The sequence below is a fragment of the Dermochelys coriacea genome, chromosome 13, assembly GCF_009764565.3.
Source record: "Dermochelys coriacea isolate rDerCor1 chromosome 13, rDerCor1.pri.v4, whole genome shotgun sequence".
NCBI lineage: Eukaryota > Metazoa > Chordata > Testudines > Dermochelyidae > Dermochelys > Dermochelys coriacea.
The window spans coordinates 6,716,207-6,740,235 of record NC_050080.1 but is presented as its reverse complement, the minus strand read 5'-3'; the positions used below and the strand labels follow the sequence as shown (position 1 = coordinate 6,740,235).

At 45.5% G+C, this 24,029-nt stretch overlaps 1 long non-coding RNA gene across 1 annotated transcript; it reads left to right on the top strand.

Moving 5' to 3' along the window:
* The first annotated feature begins 2,345 nt into the window (after nt 1-2,345).
* On the top strand, nt 2,346-21,781 carry LOC122456398. Its single transcript, XR_006275323.1, has 3 exons — nt 2,346-2,534; nt 2,969-3,053; nt 21,123-21,781. It is a non-coding gene; the product is annotated as an uncharacterized LOC122456398 (long non-coding RNA).
* The last annotated feature ends 2,248 nt before the right edge of the window (nt 21,782-24,029 follow it).

The following is a 24,029-nucleotide window of genomic DNA, read 5'->3' as shown; positions in this document are numbered from 1 at the left end:
CCAGCACTCCCCACCGTGACCAGCGAGCAGCCGGAGCCTGGCCTGAGCTCCAGGTCCATGCGCGCTCGCTCCTCCTGGAGCAATGGGCCAGCGCCCCTGGAGTCCAGCGCATTCAGGATCGGGGCCGGGGGGAGCAGGGTATTCCACCCTGGCTCCTTATTCACCCTTGCCACGTGGTCAGCCTCCCCTTCCCCTCCCCATCTGTGTCAGGAGAGCAGGTCGCCAGGCATTGCTCTGAATTTGTAATATAGGGGAATTGCAGAAGGAAAAATACTTGCTCGAGGGACTTCTCCTTCCAAACTAGAACTCAGGCAAAACGTAGGCGCAAGACAAAGCGGAGAGATGGGGTGCACACACAGGGTGCACACACAGCCCCAGCTCGAGGCAGGACAAAGCCCAGCTGCTGCCACGTGGGGAGTATGCACAAAACCCCGACATGCAGGCCGCAGGATGCTGCGCTTTGCCAAAGGAAAAGATGGGGCCAGAGACTTCTTCCATTGCAAGAAGCGGGGGGTGTTTGTGAGACCCCCCCCCCCAAAAAAGCTTCCCTGCTTGCAGGTATCCAGCCCTGTTTCAGCAGGGCAGAGGTTAGGCTGTTGGCCTGTCACAAGTCCCTTTGCACCTTGTTTCCTAGACAGGTGCCTCCCGAAATAAGAACCCTGGAAACAAACAGTATGCCAAGAACCGTGCAGTCTCCCAAGAGGCCCGCCAGGTCCCTCCTGTCGGTATTTAGGTTTTTGTCTATCGTTTGCCTCACTGGACAAGACTGGCATTGGTCTGAGACAGGACAGCCTGCCACGCTTGTGTAGAGCGGAAGGGCCACGCGTGTTTTCTAAGAAGAGATCCACACCCGTTTCCTTCCCACTAAATTACCACCTTCTGCTTCACGGGGCAGCAATACCGCTCGGGATGGTGTCAACAGAGGCCAGCCCGGATGGGCGATTATCTCTACTTAGGGTTAGGAAAACCCAGTAGAAATACATTTCCAAAGGAAAGTGGCCGAGTTCTCCGTTTATTGCGACACTCGTACACATGCAAACACGCACTGGAGATTTTCACTAGCTTTGTCACGGCTCTGAAGTCACACCCTTGTCCTTCCAGATATTATACCAGAAAAGAACAATACATCCATGGGCCACACTCTCTCCCCAACACCACGCACACAGCGACGTGTCGGGGTAGTATTTGGTGTACAGATTCACTTCTCTTCACAACGGGAAACTGAACGGTGGCAAGTGATCAGTTCTCATTTGTATGCAAATGCCTGGCTTTCATTACTGGTATTGTATAGTTGGCCTCAATGGGACTTTTGCCCGAGTAAGGACTGCTGGTTTCTCTCTTCTCCCCCTTTATTTTGCCATCTCTTAATGAGGAGCTTTACCCAGTTAGACTACCTACGAGTGTGTACCGGGGTTTCACTAAAAGACATTCTTGCTGCGGAAAGAGATCTAAGGAGAAATTATGGCATCATTTACAAATGGATGTAGGGACCCAACTCTCTTTCCTAGGGGTAGTTTCATGAATGCGGCACAACTGGACTCGGCTACCGTTTCAAAAGGAAAGATGGTGGCCTCCAAAGATCACATGCCACCCAGGTGGCATCAGACAAGTCCGTTAATTGGACATACCGGCCTGTCTAAATACATGGAAGAGGATACTTTGAAGAACCGTGCATTTGGATTAAGCATTTGACTCTTACAGACCGGCGTATATAGGAGAAGAATCACCCTTCACTTGTATTAGTATCCGCCTATGTGTAAAATGTTTTCGTCTGAATACGGTAGATACAATTTCTAATTAGCAGTTTCAAGGGTCACCTTTTTAAAAAAAATCAGTTTCTAGAACTGGATAACAATGAGTGTTTCAGGAAGACGCGGCAGAAAGTGATTTTTTTAAAAAACCTCAGCTAGGAAATTAACGTTTAAACAATCAACAGAGGCGATTTAGGAAGACTTCCTACTGAAGGGACAGATGCCAACGATATTATAGGGCAAAAAGAAACGAGTTCTGGACTTGTGATATAACCGCTACCCTCCCTCCCCCCCAAGATTTCCCAAGTATTCATTGGACCTTCTTGCGTGCTAAACACAATTTTAATTCCTTTCGAAATCCGTGCATGTAACTTTCTTTCACAGTGATTGAGCGTGAGTGACTCGAGAGTTCTTGAAAATGTCTAAACATTATTTTTAATTCAAAGCCTGAGATACATAAGTGCAATATTTTATCTATATTTTATAAAAACAATAACCCTGAAATCCAATCGGCAGCTCGTGATGCTAGTTATGCCTTCGCAATGTGGCTGGGGGGGGGGGGGGAAGAGGAGGGAATCAAACTACAATGCACTCTATTTATTGATAATACCAAATAAATATCTATAGAAAAAGCCTTCTCCAGTGCGGAAGCATGGTGAAATGAGAAAGAATATTAGGTAATTGGAAAATTACCCAGCTATTTGATGGACTAATCTTTTCCGAAAGAGGAAATTCTTGACGTGAGAATTCTGGCTGGGGCTGTGAAATAACGTGCGAATCAAAGTGAGGTTTTTTATGATGATTATATTTTAAATTTGTAAATCAAGAACAAGTGGACGGGAGGGAGGGGGAAAGGCGAGCTTCTGGCATTCTTCACTTCAGATGCTTGAATGTTTCAAAGTTGCTTCTGTGCTGTTAGCTGACGGCTATTGTGTGTGTTTAAGACTGGGGTGGGGGGGGTGAGGAGGGGACTTTGACCCCCTGTTGGTGTGGATTTGCTGTCCAGAGACCGTTAGAAACAGGCAGAATGAATTGAATTGAATGCGATTGTAATGCACAAGGCCCTCCTCCTTTCTCAAGGAGCTGTGAGGCCAGGAAAGCAGCCCGGAGGAGAGCAAGCAGCTTTCTTACACGAAGGAAGATGCTTTGCAAATCAGTGAATTGTATATTTCGAGGGGGTGGTTTAATTTTTTTTATCATTATTGTTACTATTCCAGATCTGGAGAAAAAAAAATCAGCAACCACGAAGACCAAAAAGACAGAGGACATACTTGGTAGAGAAGTCTGAATCCAAAACCGCTTGTAAGTGTAATTACTTTCTAAGAAAGCTTTAAGTTATCCTTTTAAATTAACCACAGAAAAGACCAATCTCTACTGAAAGCTTTTATATGCCGCTAGATTGTTTGTGCCTAAAGGAGAGGCCAGGGATGTATAACCCGCCCCTCTATTTCCTTTACTTTTTGAAACAGAACAAGGCCTCGTTTAAAAATATATTATTGTTTTACTTGTGGGTCGGTTCATAGCGACCGATTCTGGGGGTGGAGGGTCGATATGTTATATTCGATACCTGTGCCAAGTTCCGATGGCAAAAGAGATGATTGTTAGTTACTTAATCAGCAGAAGGGGGAAAGAGGGGGACTTTCTGAAAGGAATGAGCTTCTCTGACCACTTGCATCGCCTGATTTGACTGCAGTGTATGTGCGTGCGTGTATATGTCTATGTTTTATACACACACACACACACACACACACACACACACACACACACACACACATTTTGCTGCCTGGTTTAGTGGTGCTCGTATGTTGTGAGAGGCTACTGTGGATTTCGGGGTATATTTTTAATATGGTCGCTATGCATTGCAGAGTTAACGTCTGGAAAGTGATAGCAGATTTCTTGTCTCTAGGATCTCTTTGTTCGGGGAACAGTAGGTGGTATGTTTAAAAAGAGACAGAGGGAAAGAAAGAAAGAAAGAAAATGGCCCTTTGCAAGTCATCTGACTATTTTCTTCCGGAACACAGAACTGCTGCATTAGAGCTTAGGGAAGGGATGTTCTTAAAACAAAATGTCTAGCTGGAAGTGCTACTGAAATAGCCCCAAACCCTACACATCTTTTAAAGCCTCTCATACAGGAGGTTGAAAGGGGGGCGGGGGGGGGGAGAGTCGATTTAATGGCAAACTCAGAGGGGCTAAAGCAATGGTGTGGCTTATTTTAAAGCGAAGTAAAATCATGCCACCATCATGCCAAATAGGAAAGTTTTTCCTCTTTGCAGCCTGACACTGCTCCGTTACAACAGAAGCTCTCTTTGCCTTAGGAGGAGGTTAAAAATATCACATCCATGCTGGGGCCACCAGGCTTACAACTCCAGAGTCTCTAGGAACATTTAGAAAGGCAGCAGGAACACTCTGTGCATGGATGACAGGCCGACCCTCCCCCACCCGAACAGATACAGGGGTGGTCACTTCGCTTATTAAGAAAGTTTATTTTTAAGGCAGTCTGTAGCTATAAGATTTCGCTGATCAGGATTCGAAGGAAAGGAAAAAAATCTCTATTCAGTAGGGGAAAAAATGCTCATTTATTCCTGACTGTTCTATTCAAATACACCTGGAGGTAAATTGTACGTTTTAAGTCAAACTGGTACTATTATGGGGGGGGGGGGGGTATAGGACGGGAGGACAGGATGAGGGGGCACCGATTCTGAATACCAGGGAGGTGAGTGATGTGAAAAGGGGAGGGGGGGAGAATCTATTTCATTCAACACCATGGACAGCGAACTCTTAGCCGGCAATGGAACCAGAAGACTGTAGCTCACCTTTCTTTTCAGCACCTTTCCCCTGCAGAACAAGACCTGGTCTCTGTCTCGAATTCCTTAGGATAACGTGAGACAGGGGAGGGGGAAGGAATAAATGTGAGATCCCAAGCCCAGCTGAAGGGGAATGCACAACAAAAATGGAAGACCGAGAGTTTGAGAATATGATCATTGTTTTCCAGACTGAAAGAGATCTCCCTGGTTTTCACTCCGTTGCCATTAGCTGCTCTGTATAGAGCCCAGCAAGGTGTAGGCATCGGAGACAGGTATTTCTGGAATGCCAACTGGGAACTAAAAGGGCAGTTCTAGATAAATAGAAATGTCATTCTATCTGAAAACCATTCTGGTGGTTGGAACCCAATACACAAAGACAGAACTTTAATATTATCCAATAAAATAAGCCTAGATCAGGCAAAGCAATAATAATAATAACGACAACACCTTTCCCCCTTCAAAAATGCAAATCCTGGATTTGGTTGTGGAAAGAAAATTAATTCTGAATTGTGCTGAAGATGGGCATCGTGTTGATGGCAAATGCTTGAGAAAAGAGCTCCCACGCGCAGGTTACATTTATTGAGATTTTTCAACCTAAATGTACCAGGTACAGATTCGCGTTCATGTAGCTTCTCGTGGACGTAAATAAGTCGATGCATAATAAACTGAAAGGAACCAGGTGGAAAAAAAAAGTATCTTCAGAAGATGGAAAAACGATGCTTCAATAGCAAAAATTCCTCTTGTTGCGTAACAGACAATGCATTTCCGCCTATCTAATATACATGCCATGCAATGGAGCATTATATAATAGAAAGGAAGTCACCCACACACAATAGTAAGGTGTGCGAGTGTTTGTACTATGGGCCTTAAGCCTTGAAGACGATATTTCACATAGCTGTCAAGCATTTCTGATGGCTACTTTATTATATACCCCTAGTAGATACTCTGTCGTGAGATTCTGTTTTATACTGCCTTGAACCGATTTTTTCCCCAATTGTGTCTCTGGGTTTGCCTGTCAGAGACCCGCTATCTAATATAAACAAACTATCAGAAACAACAACAAAGTCCCCGAACAATTGGTTTGATCTAGTGGGAACAAAATGTATATATAGTTTGCAGTTCTACTGTACCAACACCTCCATTCTGTAATTGCTCACACAGCAATGGCAAAGTGGAGACTTTCAGAACTGGCCAAAAATGATTTCCATCATAATCAGAGTCCAACTCCCACATAAGCATGTAAAATATCTGTGTCCATCTAAATCCTGCTAGAATCAAATCAAATCACAGTCTTAAATCATTCTAAGAATAGAAGGCAGCGTTTTGCTAGCCACAGAAGGTTATTAGAGCGGAAGATAACCCACAAATCTGCACTTTCCACCTAAAAATCCTTACATGGGGCGGGGGGGGGGGATGTAGAAGTACTTCGCCATATTTTCTAAGGATAAGACTAAAGTACAATAAGGCGTGTTAGAACAGTTCTAAAATACTCATCTCTGATCTGTATATAGAAGTATTTAATAATAATAAAAGCAATCTCCCCTGAGCGAAAGGACTCTTAAAAACATGGCATGACACTGGGGGTAGGCAAGTACAGCCTGATGAAAGAGGTCTCTAGGTAGAAGGCATTCATTCACGATTTAAAAACAAAACACACAAAATAAATGTGTTAAAACCACGTATTTATAGCTAGCGTTTCCTTATAAGAGAGCCCTATTTGCTGGGTATGGTTTAAAGAAGAACCAGCATTCGGTGAAATAAATGAAGGGTATTTGATGGCAGCAGGAATTCTATATGCATTGCTACATTGTCCCTCTTGGTGGGCTTTTAAAACCAATACCCCTCTTTCGGTTTATTATTTAGAAATGATCTATAAGGAACTCCTTCCCTTCCAAGCTAAGCAATTCTTAGCTCCTGTGACTTCCGTGATTATGTAACTTTAAGAAGCTTGATCGCAAGGAACAAAAGCACATGTAAATAGGGAACCCGTTTATTTTAAAAGTGTGACTTTAAACACATTCTCTCTTCCTGGAAGGGGAAAGAGAATAATTCCTTTACAATTTTCTCAAATCTGGTTGGTTTTTTTTTGGTTTGGATGGTTTTTTTTGTTTGTTTGTTTTAAATTACATCCATGTCAGCTTTAAGGAAAATTATTGCTGATGTCTTTTGAGGTAGGAAATATAATTGTAGGCTCTACAGTCCTCCCCTCCCCCTCCTGCCTCTGTTTAAAAAAAAAAAAACCGCAACAGAAAATATAAAGCTTCTCTGATTAACAGTTTAGGTGCAGATTCCAATGTATAACGTCTGTGTGTTCCTAGAATGACTAGATTCTCTAGCCCTGTAGTGCAGCCATAGATGCAGCTGCAAGTACTCAAAGCTTAAACACTATTTTCTGAAAGCCCGAGCACCCAGGCTGAGAGGAAGGTGGGGATGGGCTGGGAACAGAGTCTCTCGAATGTTACTCCTATAGTTTCAAGGACATCTTGCTGATGAGGATTTGGTTAATGGAGGAGAACTTATGTCCTCGCGGTGACGTCATTGGGTCCCAATGTAATCCTCTTGTGCCGAACCCAATCGGCAGATGTGCTGAGAGCCTGGACGGAGGGAAGAAGCGCTAATCCTTTAGACTGGATGAGATCAGCTGAAACAGCCAGGACTAGACCCAAAAACCCCTCTGCTAGGAAGATCAAGAGAAAAGGGATAAATTGAGAGAGACGCCTCATAACCCCTTTAAAGAGCTCTGGAGAAGAGCAGGAGAATGGAAAGATGCGTGGGGCACCCATACAAGTTCATCTGGCTTTTTCCAAGCCGAGCGGGAGCCTGGTTTTCACTCTGATGAGCTCTTTCTTCATTGTTCCAGGGGGAGGAAGAGAGAGAGAGAGAGAGAGAGAGAGAGAGAAAAGGTCTAAAATTCAAAAGATAATGAGAGACTAGGCGCTTTTCTTATTCATCTCTAGCCTGCATACACACAACAAGCATGCTGAACCACGGGAGGGCGTCCGCACTGGATCTGAGAAAGGACGCAGAGTTTGTGCCGCCCCAGCCACAGAGGGCTGCTTCTATTGGAATGGGTAAATCTGCTAAAAGCTAGTCTTGCCGGTGCTGTAATTATGGGGTTTAGGCGACAATGGTGGGAGAACATCCCAGCTCGATTGCTAACTTGGAAGAGCGTCAGGATTTTTTTTTCTTCCTTCCTCTTTTGTAAGCGTCCTTAATGGGCTTTATCATTATTAGGGTTTTTTGGGGGGCGAGAGGACGACAAGGAGGGGGATGGGGGGAATTCAGCGGCAAGATCGATAGAAAGAAATCGTCCTAAATTAATAAAGTGCCTTTAACTCCGATGGCCAGCAACGAAATCGCTTTAATCATGGTCACTCTCTTTCCACCCTTACTTAATACAGACAAGCAAAAAAAAAAAACAACAACCACCCCCCCCCCCCGCCCAAAAAAATCCCCAAAGCGTGGAGCTATTATTGTGCCCAGCCGCTGTGAATTGCCAAATGCACCTCTAAGCTATTTCGGTTTCCCTTCTAAAGAAGAGAAATCAGCTCATTTGCATTTTGAGCGGCTTAAGAGACACACGAGGATGATGATTATTATTTGAAAGTAGAAGAGAGGGGGGAAAAAGACGCCCAGCACTTTGACTGGCCCTGTAACTCTAGAGAAATAGACCTGTCCCTTGACATGCTGGATCTGTTACGCTTAATTCAGGTCTGTCTTACTATTAGAAGGTGGCCATCAGTTTCCGGGGTGGCTGTTCTGTTTTAAAAACTTATCCTTTTAAATACCGTATAGGCGGTTACAGAAATTATACCGTACAGAGGGTTTGCATTATATAAGTGGTTTATATGGCTATTATATAGGATTTCATTGCAAAGGCTTTTGAATATGTAGGCGGTGTATAGGATAGGGTTTGATGTAGAGGTTTGAATATGGGTTTACTGTACAGGCTTCTGATCTATAGGTTTTGTAATTGTAGAGAGGTTTATTCTAGCGGGTAGAGTGCAGAGATATTTTACATTGGACATGGGGGTTCATTGCACGGGGGTGGGGGCGGAGGTTCTTCCCCAGGGTTTGTTTTTACATTGTCCGGCTTTTTATATTTTATACCGTGTTGGGGAGGGTTTGTGTTGTGTGTGTGTGGGGGGGTGTCTCTCTCCTCTCGGAGGTTTAGAGAACCCCCGTTCTCTCCCGCTCCGGAGGGGAGCCGTGTGCGCGTGTTGTCGAGAGAGGGGGGCACCCGAGCGGTGCCCGCACGGACCAGACGCTTTTGAGCCTTGGTCTCTCCCTGTCCTGCTGCCGCCGAGCCCCTCTCTGCGTGTTCACAGCGGACCTTGATTTAATGTCCATACAATTAAGGCACGCGGTGAATGCCAAGAGAGGAGCCTCACAGCTTCATTTTAATGGAAATGGGGGACACAAACCCTCTAATTACACTTAACAGCAGCCACTGAGCGATCTATGGAGCATCCTCGGCCTTTTGACAAATCGGAGCAACAATGGGCTCCAGCGTCTTGCAGGGCAGCTGTCTCTTTACATTAAAAGTGGCAGGGGGGCGAAGCAGGCCCCTCCTGAATATGCAGAGGTTTAGGGGCTCCTGGCTCACAAAGGGAAAGGACAGGACAATGCAGGGGGAGCTAAGGAGGGGAGAGCCAGGAAGACAATGCAGGAGGGTTGCTATTATTATGGGGAGTTTAGATGTCCTTGCAACCCCCACGGCTGCTACTCTGAAACCTGGTAACTTTGCCTCCCTTGAGACGTTTGCAATGAATGGAGAGATCCGAGGGGGCACAGAAAGGGAGTTGCAAGAGCTATCAATGAGAAAGAAACCCGCCAAAGGTTCAGGGAAGCGGTGCTGTGCATTGCTCAACGTCACTTGAAACAAGGATTGCACTGAATAAGAGGAGCAAGATTTCGTTCTGTTTTAGAGGCAAAGCCCTCAGCTTGGACTTAATGTCCGAAAAGCGTCGCTTGTATTCTATATCTGTAACCCACTTCGAAGGGGGGAGGAAGGGAAATACAGATGTCCAAAGCACTTTCATTCCACTTTCTGGGGTTAACCGAATCACGTTCCAAATCTAAGAACAGTGGCAAAATGTGCTGGAATAAAGAGTTCAGCTTCGCTCGTGGTTCCTGGATTAATCATTGCAATAACCCTAATAAACTCCTTTTGTTTTTTCAAATGCCCGACGAAAGAATTTTGTTCTTCCTTTCTTCTTCTTCTTGTTGAACATCAAGTCTTTATCATTATGCAGCAGCTTCAAAGGAGCAGTGTTGCGATTTAAAGAGGTTACCTAGTTCATTGAAATATTTTGAAACCAGCACAGCTCTTTTAGTTACTGCTTTAATAGTTTATTTACAACAGTATTAAAATGCACATTGCTTAGTTTTGTAAATAAAATTCGTGCGTCTGTGTGTCTTTTTTTTTAAGTTATAGAATACTACGCAATAGTCGTAAGAGGATTTGGGGTGTGATTTTAAAGAGTTTAGATTTTAGAACCAAGGTTTGTTGTTACGAATGCAGTTTAGTTACGCAGAAAGTTTCTAGGTATTTATGCATCTCTAACATGGCTATTCTTCAGTAGAAAATTATATATATTTATTATAAAGGAGTAATTCTGTATTTATAGATATGTGCATGTAACTTACATTATAGTTTGCATATATAATCATGCACACAAAGGTGTTGATATAGGTATCTATGCAATTTATATCAATATGATTGTGAGAATGTAAGAAAAGCAGACGTTCCTCATTTGTCTCATTTTTCACCATCTTTGTAATGACATTTTAAAAAGATTCTCCTAATGCCCCCTTACTTTTTAAAATTCATTAAATTGAAAAACCTAGCTGAAGACGGCATTTCCAGGGGCGGCAGAAGAGCCCGCGCATAGCGCCATCTGCTGCTCCCTCTGCTGTATGGCAAGTCGTGCCCGCGGTCCAGCCGGGTTGTGAGGCGCGGGCGTTTGGGAGGGGAGATGCAGAACTCGCAGGGCTGTGGGCCACGCTGAGTGCCGCGGCCCCCCCGGTTGGTAGTTTCTGTGTTAATTAACTTTGTGCCGCAGGGTCTCAGATCATCAAGACACAGCGGGCCGAATCCCGACTTGCCAAGGCCAACTCCCAACCCTACGGGAGCTTGCTCAGGCAGCGATGTCCGCAGCTGGCCCCCAGACACGGGCCTGGAGGAAGAGACATACACACGAAGACACGGGGGGCAGAGGCATCCCCAAAGGTGTAACTTGGGACCCAGCGCATGGAGGGGTGGCTCTGGGCCGGTTGTAAAGAAACAGAAGGAGGGGAGAGGCGGGAGGCTATTTGCCTGGTTTAGGAGTGTCTTCCCCCCTCTCCCCCCGCCGCCCGAATTACATTACATTGTTTTGTTTAATTCCATGTTCCCTCCGGGAGAGTGGGTGCGTCCCCCTGCCTGGCAGGGGGAGCGGGGCAGGGAAAGCAAAGGGGAAGTCTCCCAGCTGCTTGGCGTTGGGAAGGTTGGTGGTCTCTTGAGCCGTTTGGGCTGTTCCCCCAGCAGGAGTCTGCGACGCTGGGGAAAGAGAGGCGACGGACCCTGTGCGATGCCCACCTGTCTACACTCAGCAGCATCAAGACCAACCAACCTAGCCACAAACCCCCCACCCCCATCCCCGTGGATTCGGACCTTGGTGGATTCCTCTAGCACTGCGCCCCCAGATGCTGTGAATTACCGCGCAAATCAACTGCGCTCCGCGCAATCTGTGCTCAAGGAGGGGCGCGTGGCTAAATAGGGGTCTGGGAAAAGGGAGAGAGATCACCAGGACAAACGGACCCCCATGGATCTCTTCCCCCCCCCCCCCCCCTGCAGACCTGGCCTGGAGAGGGGAGCCGACTCGCCTTGCGTCCCCCCGCCCCACCTCCTTCAGGCGCTGCAAAAAGGGGGTTTGGGCAGATCTGGATCTCGTCGCACCTGGTATCGGGCAAGCACCCCCCCCAAGTCTATGGGGTCACCGCGGGGCCAGGCTCAGGTGTGCGAGCTCAGAACGGGCCCCAGTCAGGGAAGCCGGGTTCGCCGGTCTGTGGACACACTCGGGCAACCAGCGCTCTGGCCGGCTGGACCCGCTGGGCTGCCCCTGCTGTGGGTCCCTCCACGGGGTGGGTTTCATTCCCAGAGCGAGCTGGGGGAGCCCGGCCGAAGCCAGCAGGCTGGGGTTGGCGGGGCGGCGAGCGGTCAGATGGCGTCTAGCCCACAGGCCTGCCCGGCTCCCTGATTCCCTGGGCAGCTGGCTGGAGGGGCTGAGTGATGGGGCGGTACTAGCTGGGGTGCAAGGGGCCGGATGCCTGCCCGGGGCTGGCCCGGAGAGCGCAGGTGTCGCTCCTGTCCCCTCCACTAGGCACCACCAGGAGAGCCAGGCCGGATTTGAAGCAACCACCAACACTGCTCTAACATCCTTTTTGCTGTTAAGCAAAGGCCAGGTGTCCCCCCGTGCACACACACACACACACACGGTCTCAGGGTAGCACGTTCACACCACAACAACAGCGCCCCCAAGCACGCACAAGGGTTGCCCGACTAGCCCGGAGTTCGCTTTGCCCTATTCGCTCTTGTTCCTTTCTAAAAGCCAACAGCGGCAGCAGGGCAAAGAAAGCGGGTCCTGGCAATGCCCCCAAGTGACTCCACAGGCTCTGGGACAAACGTTTTCCCCAGGGCCTGTCAGCTACAATCTGAAACCGGACGGGAAGACACTTCAGTGGACAACAGAGAACCAACATACCCCCTTCTTCGCTGGCCCTTGACACTAGCTAAAGAGCCAGGCGTTATTCGGGCCTGCTGGTCTCGAATAGCAGAAGGATGGAGAACCTCCGGCAGCCCCAACAGACCCCCCAATACAGAAATCACCTTAATCCCTGCACCACATACAGGCCCCTGGCGCATGTTCACAAAAGGCCGGATCCAAACCTGCTCAAACAGACCTCCCCACCCCTAGCATCTCTGACACAGTCCGGGCGCCTTGACCAACTCACCGATAGTAAGTCCTGCAGGGAGGGGGCTCTAGCCAGCTCCCTGAAGGTGCAGTTGTCCACTCCCTGGCAGAGCAGTTATGCCAAAGAGGTGCCACCAGCCCAAGGAGGCAGAAACTGCATCTTTCCCACCCCCCTCAGATACCACCCAAGGGCCCACAGCTGGTTCAGAGCCAGAGGCCACTCTCCCATGCCAGGTGCTTCCCCTAGATTAGAGCCTCCCGCGTGGGGAGGATTGGCTGAGAACTTGCGAGCCTCCCACCTGAATCCCCTTTACCCCCATGAGTTAATCACAAGCTCCTGTCACAGCTGTTTTGTCTTGGAAGCGGGGCCTCTGCCTTTACACCTGAGGTAACCTCATTTCACCCCAGGCTTGACTCCGCTGCTCCCAAGCCCAGCACAGCCTGGACCTCACTGGAGCCCATTTACAGCAGCTGAGGAGGTGGGGCCTGTGGACCAAGGAGCAACCACAAAAGCCCTTTCCTCTCCCCTAGCGTGTCCGTTGCCCCAGCAGGTTAGACGCTGCAGGTCAATTAAAGCCGTCCCCCATGCAGATATTATTCATAGAGGAAGAAGGAGCGAAGGCTGACCCTGATTTATTCCTAGCCCCTGAGCCTTGGTTCCATTTTACAGATGGGTCCATCCAGAAGGAGTCAAAGGCCCAGATCCTCAAAGGCATTTAGGTGCCTGACTGTGGGAGTTAGGTAACGGAATACTCTTTAGGAGCTGGGCCAAAGGATTTACCCAAGATCACAGGGCAAGCCAGTGCCAGCGAAGAGAGAAGAATTTCTAGTCCCCTAGCTAAACACATAGCTCCCTGCTGTTAGGGCTTGGTTTGATTGAAGCCAGTAGCAACCCTGGCACTTGATTCAATAGCCCAGGATTGGGCAGTGCATGTCGAAATCCCCACAAAGGGCATGACACCTTCTTATTTCCCCTCCCTGAGTCTGTCCCAGAGCCAGAGGTCCATTTCCTTTGTGCATCACATCAAGTGCTTTGTTCCTAGTGACCCACTGCTACTGCACAGAGAATCAGTCCTCTTTGATTTCCCCCTTCACCCTAAACAAACATTAGCCTGTTTGCAAATCCTTTGGGGGGGGGTGGAGGGAGCTTAAAAGTCTTTACAGTAAAACACTCATATGAAAGTGGACACAGGAATCTACACAATTCCTTCCCCCCGGTGTGGATCTGCTTTACCCAAAGCCCTTTGGTAAATACAAAGGAGGCTCACTGATTTAGTGTGTTGTACCTGATCCCACACACAAAGTGGACAGAGCGTTCCCAGCATCTCGCCTCCTCCTGCACCAGCTAGGGAACTCTTTGTCTCAGCTGCCATGTCTTTTCCATAAACTGCCCTGCGCCTGCAATAGCTCGATAGCTCCCTCTTGTGTCCAAACCTGAACCGAGACCGTGGCTGGGGGTTAAAAACGACCGCAGTGGACAGAAAAGATGGGGATGTCTATAAAAGCAGGAGCTAAAGCCCCAAGGATTGCCATTCACACTGTTGTGAGACGGGGAAGAGGCTTGGAAGCTTCGGACACATCCCCCATGGTGATGTTAATGAGATAGAGAAAGGTGCTACAGTATGCTCAGGGGATTCCCAATTGCAACCGGAAAATACAGGACCCACTCAAGCTGTTGGAGTGCTAAAGTTTTACTACTGAACGTATAGGTTTTGATCTATACACACACAATTCATGCTTAGAAAGAGAGTCTTGGAAATCAGGGTCTTTGTTTATTACTTTCACCTTCAGCTGGTTTCATGCTCCATACAGAAAATACACAACTCAGCACTGCCCTAAGATTCTGGTGATAATGAAGATGACATGGAAAAAGAGGAGAATTTATGACAGGGAATCCTTTCCCCCAACATTTCCAGCCTTGCTTTATTTCTCCAGGAAGTCATATTTTGAGGGGAGGAGGCGCAATCAGCCACTACTGTATTAATATTATTTATCTGTTGTCCAAGTAGCACCTACTCCAGCTGAGATCAGGATCCATTGTGCTGGCTTCTGCACAGATGCATAGTAAGAAACAGAGTAGTTCACGATCTGAAAAGACAAGGGTCGTGACATTTTTAAAGATGGGGAGGATTAAGGATGTCTAGCAAACCAGGGAATTGAATCCACATTCAAATCCAGTGCCTTAACTACATGTCCAGCCTTCTCACCAGTGGGAATAATTCCTTGACTCAGTCTGTAATGAAGGAAGAAAAAGACCTCACCCATTAACCCGACTGAGGAGAGAAGTGTGAAAGCAATATTAATGGAGATGTCCTCTTCTCAAACTGCTGCACAGTGTTTTGGTTGATTGTCCAAGACAGCCCCCTCCAGAGAAGCAGGTAACTCCCCAGGGGGCCAGAAAGTTTGTGTAGGCTAATAACAGAGGACCAGCACTGGGTGGGGAGGGTGGGAATAAACACACACTTATCAGAGGAGTAGCCGTGTTAGTCTGTATCCACAAAAACAATGAGGAGTCCGGTGGCATCTTAAAGACTAACAGATTTATTTGGGCATAAGCTTTTGTGGGTAAAAAACCCACTTCTTCAGACTCACTCTTGTTACCCTAGCTGGAATGTGAGCTGACTTTGCAATTCATGTATCAATTTTTCCCCATATGGCCCATGACTCCTGCCTCCTGATTGGAGGACACAGAGATATCCTAATGCATTGGCAACAAATAAATCTCATCTAAGCCTTGCTCAGCCCAAGCAAACCTTTGGAGTTACTTGGTGCCTAGAAGAGAGCAAGGGTCCTTACTTATCCAGGGTACATATTAGCCCCAATACCATAGGATCTGAGCACCTTATAAATCTTTAATACATTTACACACAAAATCCCCTGGGAGGTAGGAAAGTGCTGTTATTCCTGTTTATCAGACGGGGAACTGGGGCCTGGTCAGACTAAGCATCTCGCCCATTGTCTCACAGGAAGTCTGTAGCAGAGCAGGGAACCGAACCCCCATTGCCGGCTAGAACCCTAAGCACTGGGCCATCTCTTTACTATGATTTGCTGGACTCTTCACAACCACAAGTAAATGTTTCATGCCCATGCCCTAGTACAAAATAGTAGCTGAACAGGGAGAGAAGAGGTCTATACATAGGGCTTGAATGTCTTCTAACCTGTGCTGATGTAAATCAGGAGTTACTCCCCTGATACCAATGGAGTTACATCCATGTGAATCTGATGCACGTTGGAGGAGAATAAGGCCACACAGTGTAAAACAAGCAAGAAACAGGACAAGAGGTAGTTTAGGATGTTTAACCATGAAGTCATCATCAGTGATATTTGTCCCCAAGGCCTTTCCTAGCCATTTTCTGAAATAGCAGAGGATGGGATCTTAATCCATTTTAATAATTTCTCTCCTCTCTTAGGAAATGGTCCATCTGTCTAGAGACAGAAGCCCTACATATGTACACACGCCTCTAACTGATGAGGTTGATGAATAAATTTCCCCAATTATTATAGGCCAATTATTCCTTTATTGACCAAAACACTTTGTGAATAGCAGGGGGCAGAGTGGTCCACAAGACCATCTCTTAATTGAAGTTCCATCAACATATTTTGAAAAGCCTGAGCACCCTGGTATTAGTACAAACTGAAGGCCAAACTCTGCTTGCCTCACCCACTGTCTCTTTGAACTTCTCAGTCTATATAGTCATACTAATAGGCCCAAACCAAGAAAGAAAACACATTTCTCTTAAACAAGCCCCAGAATGAAGACTCAAGTGTATTACCAGGAGGACATTAAGTCTCTACCACAGCAGTGTCCCTGCCCCTTCTGCCCCACCAAACTGCCATTTGTCTTAACCTCCCAACAGATATTCTCACAGGCCTGGTCTGTATTATTTAAGAACATAAGATATGAAGGAAAGCATGTTGGGTTAGCCGACCCATTGTGCATATGATCAAAAGTGTGCACAGAAGGACGGTGTAACTGTCCCGCCTGTGGTCTCGGAGAAGCCAGGGATGGAAGAAGTTCAGTAAGTGGCTCTGTTCCAGTCAAAAGGCCTGACATTAGCATTCCACCTGCCCCACAGAGAGGGAAAAAGTCTTACAGGAAATCACTGGTGTTCAAGGGAATTCACCCTGTAGAGTCTGTAGTTTGTTTAAACTGGGCTGGCAGATGTTTTCCGGTGGAAGGGGAGTCGATTATTATGACATTATGTAACTTTTGGGAATATACCATCAGTAACTAAGGAACTGCGCTGTATTTGAAAGTAGATCTTGTGTTGTTTCGGTAGCTATTGTGTGAGTACTAGGATGATATGTTTAATGCAAGAATAATTTTCACAGGGCTGCTCAGAATCCTGTAGTTAGTCCCTACAGTGCCAATTGCTTAGTGGGAGCATGCTGTGTAAAGAGAGTCAATACAGTTTTAAAATAAAATGGAAAGAATGGACAATTATAAAACTGATTAATACATGGAGGGGACTCAAACACCAAATCACTAACAAGGAAAACAGAGTGGGAGATCAGTCCCTGGAAGGAGTCCCAGATGACCACACGAGGGCACTACTCCACCTCTTTTACGTCTCCTGGAGTTTTATTTTATAGCCTATGCCAGAAACTGGAAACAGACATCAAGAGGGCTCTGCTGCAGACAGTGCTTTGGGTGCTGGTACATTATTGCTGGGTTTCAAAGAAAATGCAGAGGAGACACTGTTTAAAGCTCCCAGGTGGTGTCCGTCAGTTAGCCGCCAGTAAATGATTCAGTACCCTTGACCTATTCAGACGCTAAGCCATGGATTTGGTTTTGAGATGGTGGCTTGAACTGGACTTCACTGTGAGCTGGGGATGCGGTCAGAAGTGACCTAATGCTGCCTCCTTTCCCTAGCCCAGTTTCACTCTCTCTGTGGAGAGAATCTCCTCTCTTGCTATTTATCTGTTGTATTCACAGAATGAAGCCCATGAATGGCACATAATGCAGGATTAATTCCTCCTCAGCACTTGTTTCCTTGATTTTCCTGCCCTCTATTCCAGTCTGACTTTACTTTTGAAACCCTTTGGAGTTTGGCAGGACAAGTAGCCACTGCCTCCCTGTGATCTACTAACAAGGTATTTATTGATACAGCAAGAAAGCTAGAGATTTCATTTGACTCCATTCTTCCTTCATCACAGAACAAACACCTTATCACCCTGATTCTCCATTGCCTCGCAGTGCTTTACACAGGTGTAAACGACTACACAAGCAGCAAGGGAGTGGAGAATCAGGCCCCAGGAAGGAACCAGCATAAATCTTTAGATGGAGAGAAACTCCTTGTGCTTTCCATAAGGTGGCGTTCATTCTCCATTTGATTGGGGAGCAGACCGTGCTTTCCCAGAGAAAGGAGCTACCTGAACAAGATGCAAAGATATTTTGCTTGAGCCTGGCGATGTGATCCTTTGTTTTCATGTGTTTATGACCCAGACATGTAAAAATAAAAATAAAAACACATGTGTACCCAGAGAGCAGCTCAGGACAGGAGACCAAGACCCAGTTCCTCAAAGACATGTAGGCACTTAATTCCTATCCATTTCAATGGAAGTGTCTAAATAACTTTGACGATCTGTGTCTTCTGTAGGTTGCCATGCCCATGTGGTATGTCTTACAGATGGTAATGTTATATGCCAAGCTCCATGGAGCCACTAAATAATAGCCAAGAAAACATGTCTTGAAATCACAGTAGCACAATGGGAATTTTAACCCGAGCCACATGCCCTTCCCATCTGTTTACAGACTGGTATAATGGAAAACAGAGACAGGCACTTTCACACCCCAGTGACTAAACTTAGGCACCTGAATCCATATTTACGCCCCTACGCATGTTGCTTGATTTTCAGATGCCCTAAGCTCCCATGTCTCCTTCTGACAGGTGCTCAGCAGCTCTGTAAACCCTTTATTTAGGGGCCTAAATATAGATCTAGTTGACTAACTTTTAAGCACCCAGGTGTGGACATATTTGATCAGAAGCTTAACTGTGTAATAGAAGGAAACAAATCAGTGTCTGAACCAATCTGAGACAAGAAGCTCTTTGCACAGAGGTAAAGGGCTCCCTCTTTGCAGCTGCAAATTGACTCTCCCTTGGGCTCCCTGCACTCTGCTCATGTCTATTATAATCACCCTCTTTAATGCCCACTTTCTTAGAACAAGCTTGGCTCTCAAATGCCTAATGAAAAGGAGGAAAGCGAGATATGTAAAACAGCTCACACTGTTAAAACAAAAGCTTTGCAATGGCAGCTTGTGTTGCTGATTTCTAATTTACTGAAATACTCTCAGCAATAAAGTCTGTCAGTTCCTTAAGGAACAGACCCCTTCATTAGGATCTACCACTGGATAATTGATAGTCAAAAACATAATGGATGTAATGGATGTCAAGGGAAACCACCAGGCAGTAATGTCTGCAATGATAGGATAATTGAACTTTTTTTTTAAATGCACCAATACTTAAAAAAAATTATTCTAATACACAAAGAGCAGAATGACATTTTATCTCTTCATTTGAATTGCATGGAATAGGCTGTTGCCACAGGTCCCCTGCTGAGGCAAAAAAACAGACATTGATCCAGCGATAATGTTCCCTCACAATGATTTCATTTTTATTAGGCCAGATGACTGATGTAGATGTAATCCTCTGATCTGATTCATGCTGCTGCAGCTACAATGTATGGTAGCTTACTGTAGTGTTATAGACTGGCTGTAGAGACTAGGATCCAGATCCTTAGCTGGTGTAAACTGAGTTCCCTCGATTTCAAAGGAACTACCTTGATCTGCACCGACTGATTTCAGTGGAGCTGTGTCGACTTACACGTACTGCATGTCTGGCCCTGATCCACTTTAGGAAATGACCCCAACTGTAGCCAGTTGGAAGAAGACCAGTGCAGCTATTCAAATAAAATTTTTGGAAAGAGGTTTTTATGAATAAAGTCCTATGTAGGGCCCTTTGATGACCCTCAGTACCACAGTATCTGAGAACGCTAAAAATTTTAATGTGTTTATCCTCACCATGCTCCTGTGAGGTAAATAAGTAGTACTATCCCCATTGTACAGTGTGGGAGCTGAAATACGGTGAGATTCGGCCCAGATCCTCAAAGGTATTCAGGCTCCTATTGATTTCATACTAGCCACTCTGAGACCTGGCAGTCATTGTCAGCCTGCAGGCAGTTCCCCTCCCGTACCCCCCAAAAAGTCCAGTGTTACACTTCTCTTGTTTACCACACAAGGTTTTAACACAGCACTTGAGTTATTTCAGTGGGAGCTAGGCTTCAAAGTACCTTGGAGGATCTGGGCCTGAGCGAGTTGCCCAAGGTCACACATGACATGAGCAAGAAAATGAACTAAAGTTTCCAAGTTGCAAGCTAGCACCCTAACCACCCCTTCAGCTAATCGGAAAATTGGTTTTTGACTGGCTGAAGTTTTAGGTTTTAACTGTTTTCAGTGAGTAATAACCCTCCACCTAGAAACCTGATTGGCTGGCAAAGATTTTATTATGATAATGTTTAGCATTTATGGAGAATTTTTCATGCTCAGAGTTGTGGACAAACATTAACTGAACCTCACAAGAGCCCTGTGAGCTAAGTCTATTGTGAGATCACTCAGTGACAAATGACAACAGAGGGGACAGAACTGAATGAGTTGCTGAATGGCTCCAAAAGGGACTGCTCTTAATGACATCTTGTAAGACATTCCCACTAGAAATTGCTTATCTAGGGGTGGATTTTCAAAAGATTACAGCACCCAGAAGTTCCCATTGTTCTCTCCAGGGGGAGTACCCATTTTTCTTAGTGGGAGCTGTTGGGTGGTGAGCAATTTTGAAAAAAACTTGACCTCTAATATTTAATGAATATTAGCTTTGGCTGATTAATGGGGCATGAAGAAGAGAGACAGTGTTAATAAATTATTCAGATTCCAGGTGATGGTTTGGTGCATTATTCACTACTTATTTTTTGTTACTTTTTGTCTTGAGGTTTAAAAAGTTTAGATCCTCCAATCAAGGAGAAGAAACAACATCTTGGGACTCAGATTGCCAATGTCCATTGGCCATTCTATCCCACAAATAGCAAAAAGTGGAAGTTGAATAGTTCATGAACACCACTCAAAATGAAAGTTGTTCTCAAATCTGTTTGCCAAACTCCTACAAACAAGAGACACATTTAGAGGGATCACAAATGATGCCAGAACTGAAAAACAGGGCTACATTTATCAGACCACGCACTCATAATTTATCTGGCCGTCTCTATTTTAATACACACAAGACTCAGATAGGTAACACAAAGACCAACTGGAGCAGAAACCTCCGGAAGGGAAAGCTCCTTTGAAATATCTCTGATGTTCCCAGAAAACTGAATACACACCTAAAATTGCCAAGACTTTGCAGATAAAAAATATTTTTTTTTTCATTACTGTGTTAAAGACTTTGGCATTCATTTCTGGCAGCAACATCCGAACAGAGTTATTTCTATCAGCTTACATCAACCATAGCTGCATTTTGTATGTATACAAACAAGTACCAGGTACCATGCCTTCTTACATAAAAGCATTCGTCCTAGCTCTGCTTTGACATTGATTTCCGTGTTCTTTCAATCCTTTTTGGCAGAACTGCTGTCACAGTCTCTCACTAAATGTCAACTCAGCACCTTCTGCTGCTCTTATCATTGACATCTGCAGATTCTGAGACGGGTGACAATAGAACAGCAAGTGACAAACCAAGTACCATGGGACAAGAAGAAAGGGCACATTACCCACAGGCAAGTTGGAGAGTTTTTCCAGATGGGATTTCACTGGTCTATAATAAATGTTCCAGTCGTAAAAGGAGAGAGTCTCCGTGCTTAAAGAAACACAGGAATAAATAGTGACCTAAGCAAAAAGAGAAAGAAAAACATAGCTCTTTGGTGCAAATTAAAAAAAAATACTGCATGTAACACACCGTTGCTCCTCCTTAGCTAGGTGGCATGAACAGACTCTGCTTCTAGAAAACTGGTTGTTGCATAGGTGTGCGTCCACATAGTGGCAGCTATTTGAATCCTGTTTTATTTTTTAAAAAATTAATTAAATGTTCTGACTTGAGATCCTGAAGCCTTCTGTCTTCGGAGAAGGTACTTTATGAGAACAGCACAGCCCTCACTTCCCACCGCAGCCTGCTAATAGGCTCAACCCTGAATTGGAGGGGCCATTTCAAGGCTCCAGAGTCAGAGCTGGTTGGAAAATGGCAATTATTTTTCCACAAGAAATTTCCATTTTTTAAAAATTTTGTCCAACTTTCAAATGTGTATATATATATATATATATATATATATATATATATATATATATATATATTAACGACCTCCCACCCCAACTAAAGACATTTTTCCTGTTCAATTTTTGGTCTCCAAAAATTGATTTTGGTTAAACAAAATTGACTTTCAAGTTTTTTGGCCAAAAATTCAGAATTTCGTTTAAAATGAAAATTTTCCACAAAATGTTTCATTTTTGATGAAATGCCATTTTTGGTCAAAATTACTTTTCAATTAAAAATGTTTTGACCAGTGCTAGTTAGTGGATAGTTCATTCTCTGTGCCTGGTTAGTTCTTGGAAGCTAAGTAAGGCTTTGTCTTCCCAGCTAACAAAGGTGTGTTTTTATGTTGGGGTAACTAATGCATGTGAACAATCCTGAGATAAAAACACAGTGATGACAAGTTTACCATAGGGCAAATTAGGCAAGGTGAACCATGAGTGATGGGATAGTGCTGACCTCACTTAGTTTACCTCACAGTAAACATGTAATCACTGTGTTTTTACCTCAGGATTGTTCACATGCGTCAGTTACCCCAACATAAAAACACACCTTTGTTAGCAGTGAAGACAGGGCCTAACGCTAGCTCTGACATGGATACCTGCCTAAGAGAAAGTGACCAGAGATTGCCAAGCTCATTTTATGCAGACCAGGGAATGGACAAATGGTAGTGCTTTGTTCTAGTCTGCACATAGGTTTTGTACCAGTATAACTATTTTGGATAGAGATGTGATTTTTTTTTTATCCATATTGGCAATGTCAACATGATGAGCTCAGGCAGTGATCCCCAGCTCGCATAGACAAACTCACGCTAAAAATAGTAGCATAGGTGTGGTAGCAGGGGCAGCTTTAGCATGTGCTAACAGCCCTGGAGTTCAGGTGGGTTTGTACTTAGGGAGGCGACCACAGTACCGCCATTGCCCATACTACCGCAGCTAGCTCAAATGAGAGCTAGCACAAGTATGCCTATGCCAGCTGGGAATCACACCTCTAGCTCCTAGTGTTGACATAGCCACCGTTATAGTACAACCCCTAGAGTGGATGCAGTTATACTGATATAAATGTGCCTTCTATGTAGCATTTCCCCGGTCCCATACAGGAATATTGATGTAGTTAGACAAATAACACTCTTGTGCAAAGACGAGGCCAAGGTCTAGTGTATAACCATTGAGTCAAGCTTGATTTAAGTTACTGATTTAGATAGCTACCTATAGAATATCCAATAATTCTGTGGTTAGTGCACTTGCCTGGGATGCCAAAGACCAAGATTCAATTCCCCCCTCTCTGCCAGAGGGGGAGAAAGGATTTGACCAGAGGGTCGCCACCTCCCAGGAGAATCCTCTTACCACTGAGCTATGGGATAGTCTGATGTGGTAGTCCCTCAATCTCTCTTGTTGAAGCTGTTCCACTGTGAATAACTTATAAAAGAGTAGGGGGAGCGGACTCAGGGTCTTACACCTTTCGGGTGTGTGCCCTAAGCACTGGACTACAGAATCATTCACATTCTCTCTCCCTCTGTCTCAGGCCCAGTGACACAGAGGAACAGTCATTGGGTGAGAGAGACACCGTAGTCCAGTAAAAAGAAAAGAAGTACTTGTGGCACCTTAGGGACTCCTTTTCTTTTTGCTGATACCGACTAACACAGCTGTTACTCTGAAACTGTAATCCAGTGGTTCCATTATTTATCCCTAGTGGAACAGCTTCAGCAGGAGAGATTGAGGGCATCCCCCATCAGAATATCCCAAAGCTCACTCTCCTGAGAAGTGTTCAAATCATTTCTCCCTCTTGGGCAGAGAAGGGGGAATTAAGCCTGGGTCTCCCGCATCCCAGCTGAGTGCTCTAACCACTGGGATAAAAGTTATAACCCACCTGACTCCAGGAGGCATTCAAAGGTGCCCGACTCTCCACATTCATTGTATAGGGAGCCTGGACGCCTAACTCGGCTTTATGGATTGCCGTGCTGTTAGGCACTATGATACTCAGTGTTGCAACACCAAAGTCCCTTTGTGGATCCCGCCCCCCGTCCAACAGCTAGAAACAAACAACTACAGCAGTGGACTGTCAGAGCCCAAATGCAAAACTTTGCTTCATTAAATTGAATCACCTTGCCTCTAAATTCAGGTGAAGCCCTTGAAGATGGGAAAGTCACTGACATAGAAATGACTGAAAAGGTTCTAGAGATGCCATAGGAAATTACAATTAGTTTCAATGTCATTTGTGGGGAAAATG